The 19,730-nt window shown below is 45.0% G+C and overlaps 1 long non-coding RNA gene across 1 annotated transcript in view; it reads right to left on the reverse strand.

Annotated features, from left to right (window-relative positions):
- Nucleotides 1-19,730, reverse strand: part of LOC140588726 (uncharacterized) — an 89,773-nt gene that overhangs the window by 69,599 nt on the left and 444 nt on the right. The window contains exon 3 of the long non-coding RNA XR_011989899.1: nt 19,472-19,546. This is a non-coding gene — a long non-coding RNA (uncharacterized lncRNA). The remainder of the gene's footprint in view (nt 1-19,471; nt 19,547-19,730) is intronic.

Consider the following 19,730-nt stretch of genomic DNA (forward strand, 5'->3'; position numbering starts at 1 on the left):
AAATCTCCTGATTACCCGTTAGTCTGGCTCGCTGTCCTGCCTCCCTGCTTGCCGACATACCCGAACGTGACAGAATGATGGATCTCCGCGAAAGCACAAAGCAGCAGACCGAGCACCACCGGCTCGGTCTGCTGCAAGACTTTGTGTATTGGCAATCCCAGCCCGAGGTCCAGGAGGACCCTGTAGCCCTGGAGCTGGCCAACCAGGGCACGGACCTGCTCGGGAAGGAGCGCCCACCTGGACAGGACTATCCACTCCAGAGGGCACGGAAATGCCTCCGCCGCCTGCAGTGCCGGCTCACCGAGCGACGGGAGGCGATCCCGACGCTCCGCTTGGGAGCCTGCACTTTGCTCCCTGCCTGTGAGTGCGAGGGCTCACCACCCGCCTGGGATGACATCGCCTCTGCCCGCCTTGCCAGCTTCAACGGACAGCAGCCGCCTCCGTTGGAGGCTTATTTTTATCTGCCGGAGCGTCTGGGGCATGGCGGAATTCGCGCCGTGAGAGACGGCATTCCCCAGGTCCCTAAAGCCCTTAAAGGGGCAGTCCCAGACTTACCTGCTCCGGACCTGCCTGCTCCGGACCTGCCAGCAACATCAGCTGCTACTGCCGCCGCACTGCCCGCGGCACCGCCTGCTGCTGCTGCCGCCGCACTGCTCGCGGCACTGCCTGACCCGCCTGTCCAGCCTGACCCGCCTGTCCTGCCTGACCTGCTCGTCCTGCCTGCGGTTCCTGCAGCTGCTGCCGCTTGGCCCGCGGCAACCCCTGCTGCAGCTGCCGTCGCCACTCTGCCCGAGGTGCCTGCTGCGGCAACCCCTGCTGGCCACGTGCAGGCAGCGCCCGCCGAGGTGCCCCCTGCTGGCCGCACACCCGAGGTGCCCGTCGAGGCGCCCCCTGGTGGACTCACGGCCAAGGTGCCTGCCGAGGCGCACCCTGGTGGTCAAGTAACCGAGGTGCCCGCCGAGGCGCCCCCTCCTGATCTGCCTGTCTCGCCTGTCCTGCCGGCGCCTGATCTGCCTGTCTCGCCTGTCCTGCCGGCGCCTGATCTGCCGGTCTCTCCAGTCCAGCCCGTCCGGCCCGGCTCTCCCGTCCAGCCCGCGGCTCCGGCTGCACTGCGTGTGGCCATGCCCCCTGTTCTGCCCGAGCCTCCACCCTCGGGGACCTCCCTGACTCCCTCGCCCTTACCCCGGCAAGGCTGACGCCCCCCAAGACCCCGCCTTTCAAGTTTCCAGTAAGGGACGGGGACACAGGCGTCGGACCCGGGTCCCGCCTACCCTGCCCCCTGGCTCGCCCATTCGGCCCCTGGCTGTGGCTCGGTGGCTGCCTGCGGGTCCTCCGGCTCGGGGTCGGCGGTCGCCTTCGGGTCCCCTCCCGGTGCCTTGGTGCCAGTCCTCGGCGTCGCCTCTGGCTCCATGTCGGTCGCCTCCCGGCCCCCCTGCTTCGGCGGAGTCATCAGACATGGGTTCGCGATCATTTGTGTCTGCTCTGAATCCCCATGGGCCGGAGTAAAAACTCCGTCCACTTTAGGTAATTCAGAGGCCTCATTCCAAGTTATGTGAGCTCCGTGTTTGATTCTCTGAGCTTCAGTACTGGAAGCAGTCCAGGGTAATTATTTCGGGGACTTATGGAGCTTAAACAAAACCAAACTACAGCGTAACATGCTGCCAAGGAGGATTCTTAGATTTGGGTATATTGTGTAGACATGCTTCTATTCTTTTTTGAAGGAAAAATATTTATTGATGTAAGTAATTATGTTACATCATGGTTTGTCCATAACGAACACCATGTTCGAGCATAAGGGTGTCCATAAGTGGACATGGTACGAACATGCCCGGGGCTACAGGTCGATGATCGATTTTATCATCGTGTCATATAATCTGCGGCCTTCAGTCTTGGACACTCGGGTAAAGAGAGGGGCAGAGCTGTCAACTGATCACCACCTGGTGATGAATTGGCTCAGGTGGCGGGGGAGGAAGCCGGTCAGACCTGGTAGACCCAAGCGCATAGTGAGGGTATGCTGGGAACGTCTGGCAGAGGCTCCTGTTCGCTGGAGCTTTAACTCGTGCCTCCGGCAAAATTCTAACTGCATGCCGGGGGAGGTTGGGGACATTGAGTTTGAATGGACACTGTTGCGGACCTCCATTGTGGAAGCGGCCGTACAGAGCTGTGGCTGCAGGGTGGTCGGTGCCAGTCGTGGCGGTAACCCCCGTACCCGATGGTGGACACCAGAGGTGAGGGGGGCTGTGAAGCTGAAGAAGGAGGCTTACCGGGAATTATTAGCCCGGGGATCTCCGGAGGCAGCTGATGGGTACCGGCGGGCCAGGCGGAACGCAGCTCGGGCGGTTGCAGATGCAAAAACCCGGGCGTGGAAGGAGTTCAGTGAGGCCATGGAAAGTGACTTTCGGTTGGCCTCAAAAAGGTTCTGGCAAACCATCCAGATTGGCAGACTGGGGTGGTGGTCCCCTTATTTAAGAAAGGGGACCGGAGGGTGTGTTCCAACTACAGGGGGATCACACTTCTCAGCCTCCCTGGGAAAGTCTATTCTGGAGTACTGGAGAGTAGGGTGAGATTGATAGTCGAATCTCGGATTCAGGAGGAACAATGCGGTTTTTGTCCTGGCCGTGGAACACTGGATCAGCTTTATACCCTTGCAAGGGTACTGGAGGGGGCCTGGGAGTTTGCCTATCCAGTCTACATGTGTTTTGTGGATTTCGAAAAGGCTTACGACCGGGTTCCCCGAGGTGCTCTGTGGGGGGTGCTTCGAGAGTATGGGGTGCGCGGTCCGCTGTTGTGGGCGATCCAGTCCCTGTACGAACGGAGCAGAAGCTTGGTCCGCATTGCCGGTAATAAGTCGGACGTGTTCCCGGTGCGTATTGGGCTCCGCCAGGGCTGCCCTTTGTCATCGGTCCTGTTTATAATATTTATGGACAGGATTTCTAGGTGCAGCCAGGGTGTTGAGGGTGTCCAGTTTGGTGGCCTCAGGATTGCCTCGCTGCTTTTTGCAGACGATGTCGTCCTGTTGGCTTCATCTTCTGGGGATCTCCAGCATGCACTGGGGCAGTTCGCAGCCGAGTGCGAAGCGGCAGGTATGAGGATTAGCACCTCCAAGTCCGAGACCATGGTTCTCAGCCGGAAACGGGTGGTTTGCCCTCTTCGGGTTGGGGAAGACGTACTGCCTCAAGTGGAGGAGTTTAAGTATCTCGGGGTCTTGTTCACGAGTGAGGGTAGGCGAGATCGGGAGCTGGATAGACGAATCGGAGCGGCGTCTACAGTTTTGCAGGCGCTTAATCGGTCCGTTGTGGCTAAGAAAGAACTGAGCCAAAAAGCAAAGCTCTCGATCTATTGGTCCATCTTTGTCCCTACCCTCACCTATGGTCATGAGCTATGGGTAATGACCGAAAGAATGAGATCGCGAATACAGGCAACCGAAATGAGGTTTCTCCGCAGGGTGTCTGGGCTCTCCCTTAGGGATAGGGTCAGAAGTTCGGATATCCGGGAGGGCCTCAGAGTAGAGTAGCTGCTTCTTCACGTCGAAAGGAGCCAGTTGAGGTGGTTTGGACATCTGGTGCGGATGCCTCCTGGGCGGCTACCCGGAGAGGTTTTCTGTGCATGTCCTACAGGGAGGAGGCCCCGGGGCAGACCCAGGACTCGCTGGAGGGATTATATCTCTCGGCTGGCCTGGGAACGCCTCGGTGTCCCCCCCGAGGAGCTGGTGGAGGTAGCTGGGCAGAGGGAGGTCTGGGTGCCTCTCCTGAAGCTGCTGCCCCCGTGACCCGGACCCCGGACAAGCGGCAGATGATGGATGGATGGATGGATGGTAATTATGTAGTTTTTTTTAAATATACGGGTAGCGCACTATTGTATAAGAAGCGACATGCCAAGCTTGCAGTTTTGCAGTATTCATGTGCTGCCACCTTCTGGATAAACGATGAACTGACTTTCAAATTAAGTTCCAGAAAACTACACATTTAGAATGCCTCACAATAGAATGCCTTTTTTTATTGTCACTATACACATGTACACTCACCTAAAGGATTATTAGGAACGCCTGTTCAATTTCTCATTCCTGGTCCAAAAAACACATGTAAACTGGTTGGGCAAACTCCCATAAACCCTCCAGTATCCTTGTGAGGGTAATGAACTGTTCCAGTGTCCTGGACCAGGGATGGAATCTGCACTGCTCCTCCTGGATCTGAGGTGTGACTAATGGATGGAACCTCCTCTCCAGCACCCTGGCGTAGGCCTTCACAGGGAGGCTGAGGAGTGTGATTGCCCTGAAGTCAGAACACATCCTCTGGCCCCCTTTCTGAATTATCAAATCATATGAAATTTCTGAATGCCTCAGTCACCTGTGTGTAGCCAATCCCTATGGCTATAAGCTGCGTAGCTGAAAAGTCTTGGCTAGAAATGTTTATACTGTGTACTTTTTACTAATTCTTAGGACTTCTGAAAATGCATTATTGAAAAGTGTATGTTTCAACTTGATTTAAACAAAAAAATAGAAGAATGACATTGTAAATGGTCTCAGATTATTGGTGCTGAATAAAAGCATCTGTAGCACTTTGAGATTAATGTTTTTTAGATAGATGAAATATTTTAAAATGTCAAGGCATGTCAGACTACCTCAAAAATGGCTGACAGACTTCAGAGGGTTTAAGGTGGCCGTATACACTGGAACTGACGTTATATGAGCCGTGATCACTGATTCAGCACAGTGCCTGAGCAGGGACCCCAATTTGAACTGTCCACGATTGGCTGGCATAAATATGATGTCATGGGTTGGTCAGCAGGGGACTAATTATGCAGTTACCAGCATGCTTTGCACTTCACCACATTGTACATATTGTAATTTAATGTCTGTATTTGTGTATTTCTGTTTATAGTAAATGTCTTAACCGTGTAATGTTTGCTGTGGAATGTGTGTGTGTCTCTTAGCGTGTAACCGTGAATGTTGTTTAAATGGTTGGCTTCCCTGTCTGTGCTGCTTCTAATACTAAACCAATACTGCTGTTAATAAAGAGATCAGCTTCCATTTTAAAAGAGCTGTCATCTCCTTTATTTAAAGGACTCATACACTCACTATGATACTTTTATTTGCACCCTGTATGTGGGTTTGCTGCATCAAAAGCTTTCTGCGCCCTCTAGGGTTGTGGCGTGACATATAATGAACAGTGGCAGGGATGTTTTAAATGTGCAGCAGATTGTTCTTGTCGACGTGTTTCATTCTGTTTTGTCCAGATGCCATTTGAAGTACATGGCCACCTGGGCTACAGCAACACTTATTAGCAAATTCCGTCTCTTCACTCCTGCTTAACCGGTGTCATGCAATTTCTCACACCCCTTTCCATGACTTGTAGTCTGTCAGCCCTATTGTGCTTAGTGAAACAGAAACTAGATAGAATGCTGTTGTGTCTGCACTGGCCAAGCCAGGGTGTCTGTAAATCAAGGTAAAACATTGAATTTACACCTGGAAATGTCTGCACAAGTATCTGGACTCCCGTAAATTGCAGTATACAAAGGATATGTAGATTTTAATGGAGATTTGCTGTTCTGCTTTATGTGTATCTGTAGTTTCCCGCATACATCCAAGTTTCATGACATTGCATGGGAATTTGCCAAGCCGATATATGTCAGTTTCCACTGCTTTTTGCCCTGTGAGAACAGAATGCATTACTCATGATTATGATGCCATGCCCATATAACTGGTTTCTGGAGATTTTGATAAAATGACAGGGATCCCACGAAAAAGGTGGCTGGTAGGAAAGTCTGACAGCTGGAGAAATACTGCATGGAGGAGAACATGAGGCAGGATCTGTGAAAGACCTATTAAGCTTCTGTTTTGAGGCAAGACCTGAGAGAATGGCATAGCCCACACAGGTGTAGCCAGGTTCTCTGCCTGTCAGTCTGTGCCGCCCAGTACTGACAGGACGTGGGTCTCATACACTGAGGGACATAGCTGAGGTGACTGAGGAGGACCCCAAGGGTATTACTGATGACAGAGGAGAGGGACATAGCTGAGGCGGCTGAGGAGGACCCCATGGGTATTACTGATGAAAGAGGTGAGGGACATAGCTGAGGCGGCTGAGGAGGGTATTACTGATGACAGAGGTGAGGGACATAGCTGAGGTGGCTGAGGAGGACCCCATGGGTATTACTGATGACAGAGGTGAGGGACATAGCAGGGTCTGGGGATTAGTAACCAGGATGCTAAACCTGGAATCAGGCCACACACCGAAAACCAGCCAAAACCAGGAAGCTTTAAAGAAATCCAGCAGAATTCTGGAAAAACTAAATAATATATATTTACTGGACCAACAGAGGGCGCTGTTTTAAGTCTGTGTTAATGCTATTATAACATAATTCTTCCCAAAGCCAGAAAGGTCTGTTCAGTATTACCAGCAGTGGTGTCACTAGAGATTTTCGGCCCCTGAAAGCATCATATTGGGTCCCCAACCCAGACCAATCCTGTAGTTGTGACCCAGTTCTCCTTGTTATGTCACACCTCAAGGTTGTGTACTGAGTTCCATTCTCTACTCCCTCTTCACTCATGATTGTGTATCTGCATTCACCACTAATACCATTATAAAATCTGCAGATAACAGTGATTGGTCTGATTTCCTATAATGACGAATCATCCTAGAGAGCGGAGGTGCAAAGTCTGGTGAGATGGTGCTCAGTGGACAACCTGTCCCTCAACACAGGGAAGACCAAGGAGCTCATCATTGATAGTATTTTCCTTGAGACTTGAAGGAAGAGTCCGTTAACTTAACGGAAAATTTTCTGGTACATTTCAGTACATTTTCTGTTTTTTTACAGTGAATGTAAACTCAACAATCTGAGTTTCTAACCAAAAGTTCAGTTTACTCAGAAATCTGTATGCATAATGTTGACTTTTTTTTTTTAAAGTGCAGATTTTTTAGAGTGCACAAGCACACAAACAGGGAAAAAGAACACTCCCATAAAATTATCAAAAGAGAAACAAAAGAATTCACATCACACAAACTGATAAACGCCAATAAACTCATGTTTTAAACATTAAATACCAGACACATTTAATGAAAAGAAACATAAAACCAAAACATAAACAGGTCCAGCAGAGTAGCAGTGGTCCTACAAAGTCCCCGCAGCGTTAAATCCTCCAGACACCATCTATTAGAGAAATATATACAGTTTATGTGCTACAGCCATGAAAGTGGGCAAAACTGATAACTTTCTCAGGTATACATACCACTCAGGCAGCGCCCTCAATCACACGCAGCAGAGGAAGACACACCATACCGGTGTCACACTGAGAAACAGACTGTCCTGCTACAAAGCGGTGTGCACGATGCCTTCAATCAGAGTTACTGCGTCGCACCGCCATCAAAATCAAACAAACAATCAATGTAGCCAAAAGGAAGCAAAACAGCTACTACTACTACCTTACTCACACCGCTGGCAATGAGTCAAAGGAAATGGGGCGACTCAGAAGTGAGCAGGATTAAAGCATCTCCACCAGCTACACCATAGAATTAGGGGCATTAAGGCACTATTGCTGTAGGGCAGGAAATACAAACCTGTAGGCTGGTAAAATATTTGAACCTCTTCTCTTTTTCTGCATTCCTGTCTTTCATAACAAACATGACAGAATATCTATCTGTGTACTGGCATGTTTCAATGGCTGGGGAAGGTGGGGATTAAACACAGAAGTAAGCCAGTATGAAATATGTTGAAGAGTTTCCGAGTCTTATCTTCCCCTAAACAGGCCGACAATCTGCCTCAGCATTAACACTCACAGCCTCAGTAGCATCCCCACAACGACAGCAGTGACACCATTTCAGATGGTGTCACGTTTTAAGGAAGACTCGAGACAGGTTGTAAGCGAAGCTGTTCATGTATTTTCCAAGATAAACTGCTCTCCTCTTCCCGCGCACTATCCCCTTAATATTCTCCAAACATGACGTGTTTTTTGTGTGTGTACATAACAGGTAACACAAATCTATGATCTGTCTACCAGAGTCACAGGCAGCACCTATTCTCCGCCAAAGCCAAAGTGGACCTTCTTTAGTGTCAGATTCACCACACATGTGGTTCCCCCACCACCCCAGCCCGACAATACACACAACATACTTGTAACATTGTCCTTGGCATAACATGTGGGCCCTGGAGTTTCTCTCATTATATTGCATTCTGGCGCTCTATCCCGAGGGTTTGTTGTTCAACCCATTCCGTACCATCTCTCGCCTCTTGAAATGAGTCCGCAACATACTCAATTTCAGAGTCTGAGTCAGAATCTGAATCAGATTCAAGATTCAGATTGAATTCACTCCCGTCCTCTCTCTCATCATCTCCATCTGACACCTCACATTGTTCGCCCTCCGATTCCATCTCATCAATATTCCACAGCAAGTCCAGCACTTGTTGTGGGGTATATTGCTCTCTCAGAGTCATTGTAAATAACGCACCATGCAACTGCCCAAACTGCACCCACTAAACACTGGACGTCGGATAGACGTGCAGATCATGTCTATATTGGGTCCGTCAATCCATGACCAATTCTGGACATCTATACAACGTCCAAACTAGGTCCACAATTTGAAGGTCCATCCATGACCTAACTTGTACGTCAATATGACATTCAACATTCGAACGTAATTTTTTTTTACGTCATGTGGACGACTTTGACAGGTGCAGGAAATATAGTTTTATTTACAAATATCAACATTGTTGTTATCAACATAATAAATGTGAATACAGATTATTTATAAACAAACATGATTAATAATGTTTTAGCCTATTGATTTATTCAGAACGGGGATTTTTTGTTCCTGTTTTTCTTTAATTGGTTTATTTATTTCAATTAATCAACTTATTTGTTTATGCATATATGTATTTATCCATATATCTGATTATTTATTAGGAAATGCAATTTGTGGGAAATTAGAGTTCTGAAAATAATTTCATGATAGCCTATATCCAGGGCTGCAGATAACTGGTGCGCAAGTACGCATTCACCTTTAAAAGCGATATGTGTGGCAATCGATTGCTGTGACAGTGCAAATGCGTACGTATTTTATGTGTATTTGCGCTGATATGACAATAAATTATCGTGCTACCACAAATGAAGTACGAATTACCATATACAGGTTAAAATGCATGATAATTTGTATCAACCCATTGTATCAAATGTCATGATGTTATGAAATGTCAAGCTGAAATTGAGGTGCACCAAGAAGCTGTATTCTGTCAGCATTGCCTACTATAACAGCCTCTTCTGTTTTACATTTATCATGCAGTGAGGAAATGATCTTGAAGTCCCAATGAAGTGTCGCCATTTCAGGTGGAATCCACTGCTGTCTTATTGACTCTGCTACTGACTCAGTTCCCTTGCGATGTGATCTGTCTGTAGTGGCGTAAGATGTTGAAACCTTTGAATTATCTCCCTAGGCTTCCTCAATCAGTGCTATAGTGTAAATGTCCTGCAGCAAAGGTGTCATTTTGAGGCGTGTTGCGAGCTCAACAAATGTGTCACACAGCCAGCCAATATTTTGTCCTTCCTGTGGAATGTTGCCAAGTGATCGTTTCATTGATTTTAAGAAGGTGAAGTCTTCTGGGTTCTTAATGAACTTCTTGGAATTTACAGGCCAAAGAGGAAATGTTTTCTCCGACTTCAGGTTCAAGAATTTTCTTCTTGTTGTGTGAGACGCCCTTCTTTGCAGTGGAATGCTGTGCAGCTTGCTGTTCTCCTCCAGATATGTCAACATGCATTCACACGCTTTGCTTTGTGTTATGATTGGTGTTCCAGCTTTCTCATAGAATTCATTCATATACACAAGCACAAACTTAGCCGCTTTCCATACTGACTTATTTATCTGAGATTCTCTGCCAGTTGAGTACGGTACATCAGGAATCTCAAACCCTGTCGATAAGTCGGTAAACGTGCCCCTTTTACCACTGTATCATCTTCAGTAATGGCATTTCCTAGTCTGAATATTTCAGCAGACTTCCTTGTTTTCTTTTGCACTGCCTTCAACAACTGTAACAAAAACAGGTTTGGTTTTCATAGTTGAAATTCACTTGAACATGTTGAAATGTTGCAGTATTACTTTATATTTTAAATTTCAATAGTACAAAATAGGACTTAAAGGCAATAGTCCAAACATCTTAGTATCAATTTAAAAATGACAGATGATTGGATATTATTGTGATACTGATTATTACATCATTAAGTTTCTTGCTTGACAGGACTGAACCATGTGGGCTTTGTGTCGGCTTTTACAAAACTAAAAGTTAAGTTTCTCATAATAACTTGCAGGCGGTCAAAATTATTGCCTATGACAAAATTTACAAAAATTAAATACCTGCCTAAAATAATGCTTTGACATCATGCTTTCCATATATAAGTATCAATATGAATTTTTATTAAGACAAGAAAAAGTCATTTGTATGTAAGCATTCCGCTACCGAGCATTCCACTACCGCCTTAGTGAAAACTTCAGGAAGGAGGACAAATCCATCCATCCATCTGTCCATCCATTCATCCATTTTCTGAAACTTGTCTTATTTAGGGATGTGGGAGGTACGGAACGACCCCAGAGGCTACGGGCACAAGGCAGGGAACAACCCAGGATGGGGTACCAACCCATCGCAGGACAGGAGGACCCCATCAACTAAATGCTATCTGCCCAAAATTTTATACGTTTGCAAGACATGTGAAAAGGAAAAAAACTAGGGTGTTTGATGCACCTTAACGACTAAGCGGTAGATATACTGAGGAAGAGGAAAGAAAACGGCCCTGTTAAGCAGCATTAAAAGCAAAGGGCATCTGCTTCCAGACCCCGTAACCAGCTGGGATGTGAGTGTTTCTGATCATCTGCACTGTGCTGTCAGGTTCAGCCCTTGTTGTCTCACTCTGTGTCCCTTCCCTGTTTGGCCAGCAGGCATTGCTGGTCATCCCGTCCTTCATGTTTGTCTTTGAGTTTCCCCTGTTCTGTTGGCCTCATGGCTCAACACCTTGAGCATCCAGTTGTCTTTGTACCTTCTGTCCTGTGTTTGAATCCCACCTCCTGTATTTTGCTCCCTAGTGTTTCAGTTGAGTTTGTCTAGTTATTTCAGTTGGTGATTTTGTAGTTGGTTTTTGGTTTTGTTCCTTGTGCCCCTGCTTGTCTTTACCTGTCTGTAATTCCCCAGTGTTCTGATTCCTTGGTCAGTTCTTAGTTTCCCTGTTTAGTTCCTTTGAGTTTAGTAGTTTCACCTGTGCCCTGTTTCCCTGGTCTTTCTTAATTAGCCTCACCTGTCCTGTGTTAGTCTCGTTACCCCTTAGTATTTTAGTTCCTGCTTCTGTTCAGTTCCCCAGTGGTTCAGTGTTGTATGTGCTCTTGTGGATTATGGTTCATAGTTGATGTTAGATGTGTATCCGCTTTTTGTTAATGAATCCCTTTTTAGTTTTTGACCCCTTGTGGTCTTTTTGGTTTTGTTGTGTTTGTACTGTTTTCTGTTTTGTTTAATAAACCCCGTTTTTTGAATTCTCGGAGCCGCCAGTGGGTCGTCCGCCCCTTTTTGTGCCTGATGCCTCGCTCCCGCGCCCGAGCCGCCCGCAATCATGACACTGTGCTTTATGAAAGTGCTGAAGAGGCGACTGAGGGTTTAAACAGGAAAGGCTTCCAGATGGATCCAATGAAAATGTCTGACAGGCAGCAGGAGAGACTGAAGCAGCTCTTACAGTAGCTTGGGAGGAGGTGGAGGGCAGCTGTGGGCATGAAGAAGGATCATTCTGCCAGCAACGAATTCGAGAGAAACTGTCGATTCCAGAGAAGAACAAACAGCACAGTGAAGCTCGATGTGACAGTTTTGAGTATATAAATGTCTCATTTTTAGGCTTGGGGCCAAACTTATTTTTTGATAAACAGTCTTTACATGGTCCTGTTCTGTCGGTTGTTCCACAGCAATTATATATTTAACTTCATCTTTAGCTTAAAACTTGAGCAAATTGGGGATTAATTATTTGCAGTGATTTTGACGTCTTGATTTATTTTTTCTGTAATTTTTAGACTGTTTCCACCAATGAAGAGGTGACCATATGTCCCTCCCAAAGCTGTATGAGGGGGCCCCAATCTGCAGATAGGCCCTTTCCCCTCAGCTTTCAGAAGGAACTACACACCTTATTTGCAGGTCTTGCAAATGTATATAGTTCAAATTAAGTTTTGTACTTCCCTTATCATTCTGTGTTATCAGTTTAAGAATGTGTCTGGCTGCATCAATGCTAAAACAGATTTCTGGGGGAAAAAAAATTCAAAGAAATGCCGAACCAAATTTCAAACACACAAAAAGGACAAACATGGCATATGGTTTCCTACCTCCGTTCCACAGACAAATTATTATTTTGCTGGCACTTATATGAAACAGTGGATGAACATCCCAACAGTCCATGCATATCCGTTATGTTACAGGTGCTCATAATGTGGATTATGTTCTCCAGCATGGCGTCACGCCGTGACAATATCCTTGAATGTGAATGGGCAGTTACAAAAATGAAAATCTTTCTAAAGGTCAAAAAATTGTCAAACTCTGAGCATGACAAGCTTAAAAAAATGGAGTTTAGGAACACATTCCTCTTATAAGAAGGTCTGTACACGGAGTTGTAATACTATTGTCAAATTCAACTGTCTTCGAATTAGTTTCAGAATTGAAAGATAAGGAGGAATGTTACATAATTATTAAGGGTAAGATGGATCAGCAGGAGGTAACATTATCTTTTACATGGACTCTCAGAAAGAGAGAGATCCCACCAGCTTGGGGTGAGGCCATCATATCAGTGACACCTAAGGAAGGTAAAAATAAATTATAATGTAATGCGTACCGACCAGTTAGTGCCCTAAATGTGGATTATAAATTATATGCTTTGATTCTGGCCAAAAGATAAGAATCGGTGATTCCAGACCTGGTTGGTAATATAGGAATTATTAGCTCAGGTAAATTTTAATATCTCCACCAATATGTTTTGAAAGTAATTAAAGTTTAATTAGTATTTAATGACGATCATTGCCTAATCGTTATGTCGAATGATTGGTTCCTCCAAATTCAATTGCGGTATCCCGTGAGTCTGTTTAATGTGAGACTTAAATGGGATTCACTAATTACCAGTATCACTTAGTAACCTGGGTTAGAAGGCTCGTCCAGCGAGCTGCATCACCAGGTAATGTAAACGATTGGTAGCGAAACTCCCGTCAGGGCCGATGAGAGAGAGTCTCGCGATATTTCAGGTGAGTTTGAGGTTCCAGAGCTTAGTAGCTAGATCGCACAGAGGTAGGGAATATTGTGAGCACTCAATGAAACGGAGGCTGAAGTTGTGTAAAAGACATGCATTTATTCCTATTAACTACACTACAACTAACATAAGACAGACATTACACTTAACACAAACAATAAACACTAAATAACGGAATTGAAATAAACAATGTAATTATGGAAATGCAATTACCAGATTTATATGAATAACCTTAAAAGGGAAATACTGTTCTCCAAAGCAAGCACAGTTTGTGGAAACACGACCCTAAAGTCATATAGCAGGTTAACAGAACAGCTTAAGTTGTTAGAATGAAAGGAAGTTGGTTTACTTGGTTGCAGGGGGGGGGGAGTCTTGGCAGTTGGTTGCAAAGGCTGATGAGCCGATGGGATGATGGCACTCAGGGAGGCGCGGTGGCGTTGATAGATAGATAGATAGATAGATAGATAGATAGATAGATAGATAGATAGATAGATAGATAGATAGATAGCAGCAGTTGGAGTGGAGCCCCTTGGATTCTCTCTCCTTGTGAAGCTTTGTCTTGGTTGCAGTTCTCTGTCCGGCTGGGCCTTCACCGGCAGGCTTGAGGAGGGCTTCTTGTGGGCTTCTCTTCTCCTGGGCTGATGTGCTTTCACCTCACTCTTCGGGTTGATGTTCTATCTGCTCCTCTCCCTGTTCTGAGGTGCCAGGTGTTTATGGTCTAAAGTTCATGAATAGGGATGACCAGGAATTTGACTCATGGACCAATGGCTGACCATCCATTTGGCAGGCTTTCGGAGGGGTGTCTGTTGCAGTCCTTTTGGGATTTATGACCAGACTGATTCCCCCTTTACTGATGATTTTCATTAAGCTGGTGTAACTTTTGATACATCCACTTTCATGGTAAGCACTGACGAGATTTGGAATCAGGAGTGATTGTCCATCAGTTTGATACCAAACATTCCATACCAGCTTCACAGGTTCACACCTCATACCATCTGTATTAGTTGATTAACAAGTAATATTATGTATGTGACTGACTCACATCAGTATATAATGCAGGTGTTTTGGGTTGCACCTCAACAGATGTTACACTTCACATATTCACATTCAAACAGCACATCTTACCCTTAGATAGGTGTGGCCGTTAGTTTGTGGTAATACCAATTTAAATTGCACATCTGGGAACGACATATTACGTTTGGTGTGGCTTATCCCAATTGATCTTCTCCAGAATGGATAATATACACTTTAATTCAGTTCTTCTAATATAGCATGGTAGAACACAAAGAGCTTGCACAAAGATCAGATAAGGGCCACCGAGGAATGTGGAAGAAAAGGGGGGGGGGGGGGGTTGTTAAACAAAGAATGAAGAATCTCTGAAAGTTTTGACACACTGATTACACTTTAATTTTCAAGATTCTTCTGGTATAACCATGAGAACATACATGCAGTAGCAGCTATACATATTTGTTTATTCCAATTTATATAAGTGTTTAAGTGTGACGGGTGAAATAGGTGATACTCCATGAACATGGTTATAAGGGTGGCACACAAAACACTAAGATTGTCTAAGGACACATACAAACATAACCTGTATATTGAGACTAGCAATCATAGGCAAAGAAATATACAGGGTCTGCAAAAGTCGACTTAGAAGAAACTTTCTTTAGGGTGTTGGTCTGTTGGGTGAGTGGTATGTAAGGCAGGATGTCTGGGGAGGGGGCTGTGTGCCAAGTCGAGGGACCCCTGTCCTTGAGGTCCACTCTGCTGTCTGTAGGTTCCTAAAACTTGTTGGCCTCCCTTGTTATCTGTGTGTGTGTGTGTGGGGTCACTAACCCCCCTTTGGTGCCTAGGCCAGCGAGTACCTCTCGTACCAGGGTAGGCCTTGTCTCAGGCCACCTGGAATTTAAGCTCTGTCATACTGTATGTGCATGTGTGATCCTACAGTGAGGGCCAGACTGGCTTCATTAAACACAGACAAACACAGGACAGTATAACATGGACTCTGCATGTGATTGACCAGGTCATCAGGGAAAAGACTAGCACTGTGTTAGTCAGCATAGATGCAGAGAAGGCATCTGATTCTGTATGCTGGGAATATTTATACCAGGTCATGGGAAAGTTTGGTTTTAGTGTGGAATTTATTCAGTGCATTAAAACAATATATTCAGCCAGAATTAAACTTACTGGACACATATGACACATTATCACCCTGGAGAGAGGGACGAGGCAGGGGTGTCCGCTCTCACCGACCCTTTTTAACTTGTATATAGAACTGCTGTCCGAAGCTGTAAGACAAGGTCTCTCTGTAGAGGGTGTAACAATAAGGGAAAGAGAACACAAGGTTTCTGTGTGTGCTGGTGATGTGATGGTGTATCTTAGCAATCCAGAGCGCTGCCTTCCAGCCCTAATGCAGCTTTTGGATATACAGTAAAACCGGTATAAGTCGACACTCGCGGGACCAGCTTAGGTGTATCTCGTCAATTCTCTAAGTCGACACTTTGGCGACTTATGTCTAACTCGCCGTTTTGCCGACTAGTAAATATAACACCATACCTCTACTCATCACGGCCTCGGCATCCTTCCTTGACCAGTCAGTACATGCAGTTTGGGTTCCTATAAAGCCATCCAAGTCTTTTACAGACTGCCATGATGTTATTGCCCCCCGGTCTGTCCAATTTCAGCTGAATGTTGAACCCTCAAAACAATCTATTGTGCTCTGTCACGGATTGCTAACGGAAGAACTGACAGGTCTGCTGCACGCATTGGATGAATCATGCTCTGCCGTTAATTGTATGGAGCGCTATAGCAAGCATAATTGCATCACACTACTCTTCGAGTGCAGCGTTCATGTCAGGGTCTTGACATGACGGTGTGAAGCAGGCGGCGGGAATGCAGCGATTGGGGTGTCGACTTACAGGTAGGAAAATCCATTAATTTGTGTTGTTCGGGACCGGGATTTAGGTGACGACTTACAAGCGGCGATTTACACCAGGAATTTTAAAGGAAACATCATTAGGAAAAATCGGGACTTTTGCTTGAGCGTCGACTTGTGCACATTGACGAGTTACAAGCCGGCGACTTAGACCAGTTTTACTGTATGTGGGCAATAAACAGGTCATTTGTTGAATCTCGGTAAAACTCAGATTTTGTTATTTAATTTTACCCTTCAGAAAAACTTAAACCCCATTAATTAGCATTTGAAAAATATTAAATATCTTAGTGTGTAGCTGCACTGTAATATTTCCAAACTATATGAGGTGAGTTATACACCACTCACTAAAAACTTTTATTGTGACTTGAACAGGTGGAATTCACTTCCATTAGATTTTAGTAACAGGACTGAAACTATTAAAATTAATGTTTTCTTAGGCATTTATCTGTTCCAGTCTCTGCCAGTAAAAGTGCCATTAACACAATTTACAGAATGGGATGGAAGGATTTCATGATTCATATGGAGGGGAAAGAGACCTAGAACAAGATATTTAACTTTATAGATCCGGGGTTTGGCCCTATCTTGTCTTAAAGGTTATTTTAATGCTGCTAAATTAAGGCTCCTGCTCTGCTGGTGTAACATGGGGTTTGTTTGTACAGCTTTAATCAGAGGAGAAATTTGAAGTTTTCAGGACCTGGTGAATAAGTATAACTTGGGTAAATCCGATTTCTATAAGTTTCTGCTATTTCACCGTTATTTTCTGCAAGACATTTAGCTGGGTAATTCTAGGAAATGTACACCTCTTATCTCGATATTTATTGAATCAAAGTATTTTATTTTTGAAAAAACATTCAACAAAATATATTAAAGAGAGAAGCAAAAAGTAATTGGGGATATAAATTTCCAAGGAAGTATGAGAGAAAGGGTGGGAAAGCCAAATTATCTCCAACAATTCAAAGGTTTGGAGAGAATTTTGCTGTAAGAGTTGTGTGTGTTTCATTATAACACCCAAACAACAGGGAAGAATGGTTAAAACTCTTTGTCCTTGCTGGAGGAAATGCGGGTCAGTAATGGTAGATCATGCACATATTTTTTGGATTTTTCCAGTTATTCAATCATATTGCAATTAAATTTGAAATTTTCCTTGTTAGACAATGGGCTTTAAGATCGATAATACTTTTGTATTTTAGTACCTCTGTGAGCTACCTAAAGAACTGTACAACCAAGATAAACACTTGTCAAAGGTTCTGCTAGCTGCAAGTAAGAAAGCAATGGGACGGCTGACTGAAAACCACCCACAGTGTCTGAATGGATCAGTATTGTTTAATATGGAAAGCATGACCTTTATGTTAAGACTGGAAGAATAAAAAGGACAGAAACTTTGGTGGAAATGGACCAATTATTTGACCCAGGAAAGCGTGGAACTTCTTTCTGAGAATAACAATGTTTTAAAATTTATTTTCCAAGTGCAGCCGTGACACATGATTCCTGTCGAAAATTACATTAAAAACAAAGTTAAGAAAAGACGTCAGTAATACCTAAGTGAGCCCTAATCATGCCCCCAAACTTCTGTCTAAAATGGCTTGAATTGGGGATTTCTAGGCTTCCTTTAACCACCCCTTAACTGCCCCTTAAGTCTATGGGGTTAAGGTTGGCACTAGGGTCAGGGTTCAGGCAAAGGCTCTGGAGCCCAAGTCCCTCAGTTAAGGCGCCTCATTCCCCAGGTAAAGATTCAAGGAAGTCTTAGTACCAAGACCCATGGAGCTCCAGGGTCCTAGTGAAAGCCTCCGCAGGTTGGGAGCCTCTTTCCCCAGCTAAGGGATGAAGGACGTCCCTCCAGCCCAGGGGTTCTGCAGGAAAGTCTCAGGACCATCCATACTTAACCCCTAACCCAGCCTTAGCCCCAAGCCCCTGTCATATACCTGCAGATCTCAGAAATATCAGCTTAGCTGCACTTGTGCCTGGGCAACACATTGACAGCTGTATGTTTGCAGTGTGATGTTTGACTCATTTGTTTGCCACTTTTGGCAACTGTATCTGCTATATACTTGAAATGTAAATGTAAATATGTGCAAGTGAGTATGTGAGCTATGTCTGAAGGCAGAGAGATCACGCCTGCTTAGGTAAAGGGTGTGGAAACAGGTAATCCGGTTAGTTAACATTCTAAAAGTCAGCTAAAATTCCAACACAGTTCTTAAAAATTAAGTTCATACTAATTCAAAATTCCGTAGCATTAAATTGTGACTTTAAATAAATCCTAACAGTATGTGTGATTGTGGGGAGGTGTGGGGCTTCAGGGTGTAACCTCTGGCTCTGCCCCCCCCCCCCCCCCACTCCGTATGTGAAGTCTGCATGTTCCCCCAATAGGAGTTTTCTCCTCGTCCTTCAGAGACTGAAAACATGACTTAAGCCGATTGGGATCTCTAAGCTGTCCTTAGTGTGTGATTGTGTGTGTGAGTGTGTGCTCTGCTATAAACTAGTATCCTATCCATCGTGCCCCCTGTCCTTAGTGTGTGATTGTGTGTGTGAGTGTGTGCTCTGCTATAAACTAGTATCCTATCCATCGTGCCCCCTGTCCTTAGTGTGTGATTGTGTGTGTGAGTGTGTGCTCTGCTATAAACTAGTATCCTATCCATCGTGTCCCCTGTCCTTAGTGTGTGATTGTGTGTGAGTGTGTGCTCTGCTATAAACTAGTATCCTATCCATCGTGTCCCCTGTCCTTAGTGTGTGATTGTGTGTGTGAGTGTGTGCTCTGCTATAAACTAGTATCCTATCCATCGTGCCCCTTGTCCTTAGTGTGTGATTGTGTGTGTGTGAGTGTGTGCTCTGCTATAAACTAGTATCCTATCCATCGTGTCCCCTGTCCTTAGTGTGTGATTGTGTGTGTGAGTGTGTGCTCTGCTATAAACTAGTATCCTATCCATCGTGCCCCTTGTCCTTAGTGTGTGATTGTGTGTGTGTGAGTGTGTGCTCTGCTATAAACTAGTATCCTATCCATCGTGTCCCCTGTCCTTAGTGTGTGATTGTGTGTGTGAGTGTGTGCTCTGCTATAAACTAGTATCCTATCCATCGTGTCCCCCGCCCTGTGCCCCCTGGGACAGGTTCCAGGCCCCCACCCCCCTGTACAGGATAAGCAGTTATTGGTATTTGTTGGATATTTTATCTAGTATTTAATCTTTCTGTTCCTGGGGTTGGCTGAAGCTGATCAATTAACTTATGGCTTAAATACGAGATTTTAACTTAATAGTGTTTAACGAAACTGATGTCCTAACCTATAATTGCACATACAGTACCTGTATGTTATACCTCATAGCACATGATAGTTTCAACTCCAAATCAAATTAGTTTTTCCAGTAAATCTGCTTCATCTGGAGAAAAAAGGAAAGACAATGTTCTAAACAAACACAGAAATTCATTCTCAATAAAACTGCTCTCTTATACCATTCTATCTAATTTCTACATAAAAAAAAATCAAATCCTAAGCTTGTCTGGGAAATTAGTAACAGTTATACATATAAAAGTTAAATAAATGTCTGTTGTGTGTACAGTTTG

The sequence above is a fragment of the Paramormyrops kingsleyae genome, chromosome 4, assembly GCF_048594095.1.
Source record: "Paramormyrops kingsleyae isolate MSU_618 chromosome 4, PKINGS_0.4, whole genome shotgun sequence".
In the NCBI taxonomy this organism is placed as follows: domain Eukaryota; kingdom Metazoa; phylum Chordata; class Actinopteri; order Osteoglossiformes; family Mormyridae; genus Paramormyrops; species Paramormyrops kingsleyae.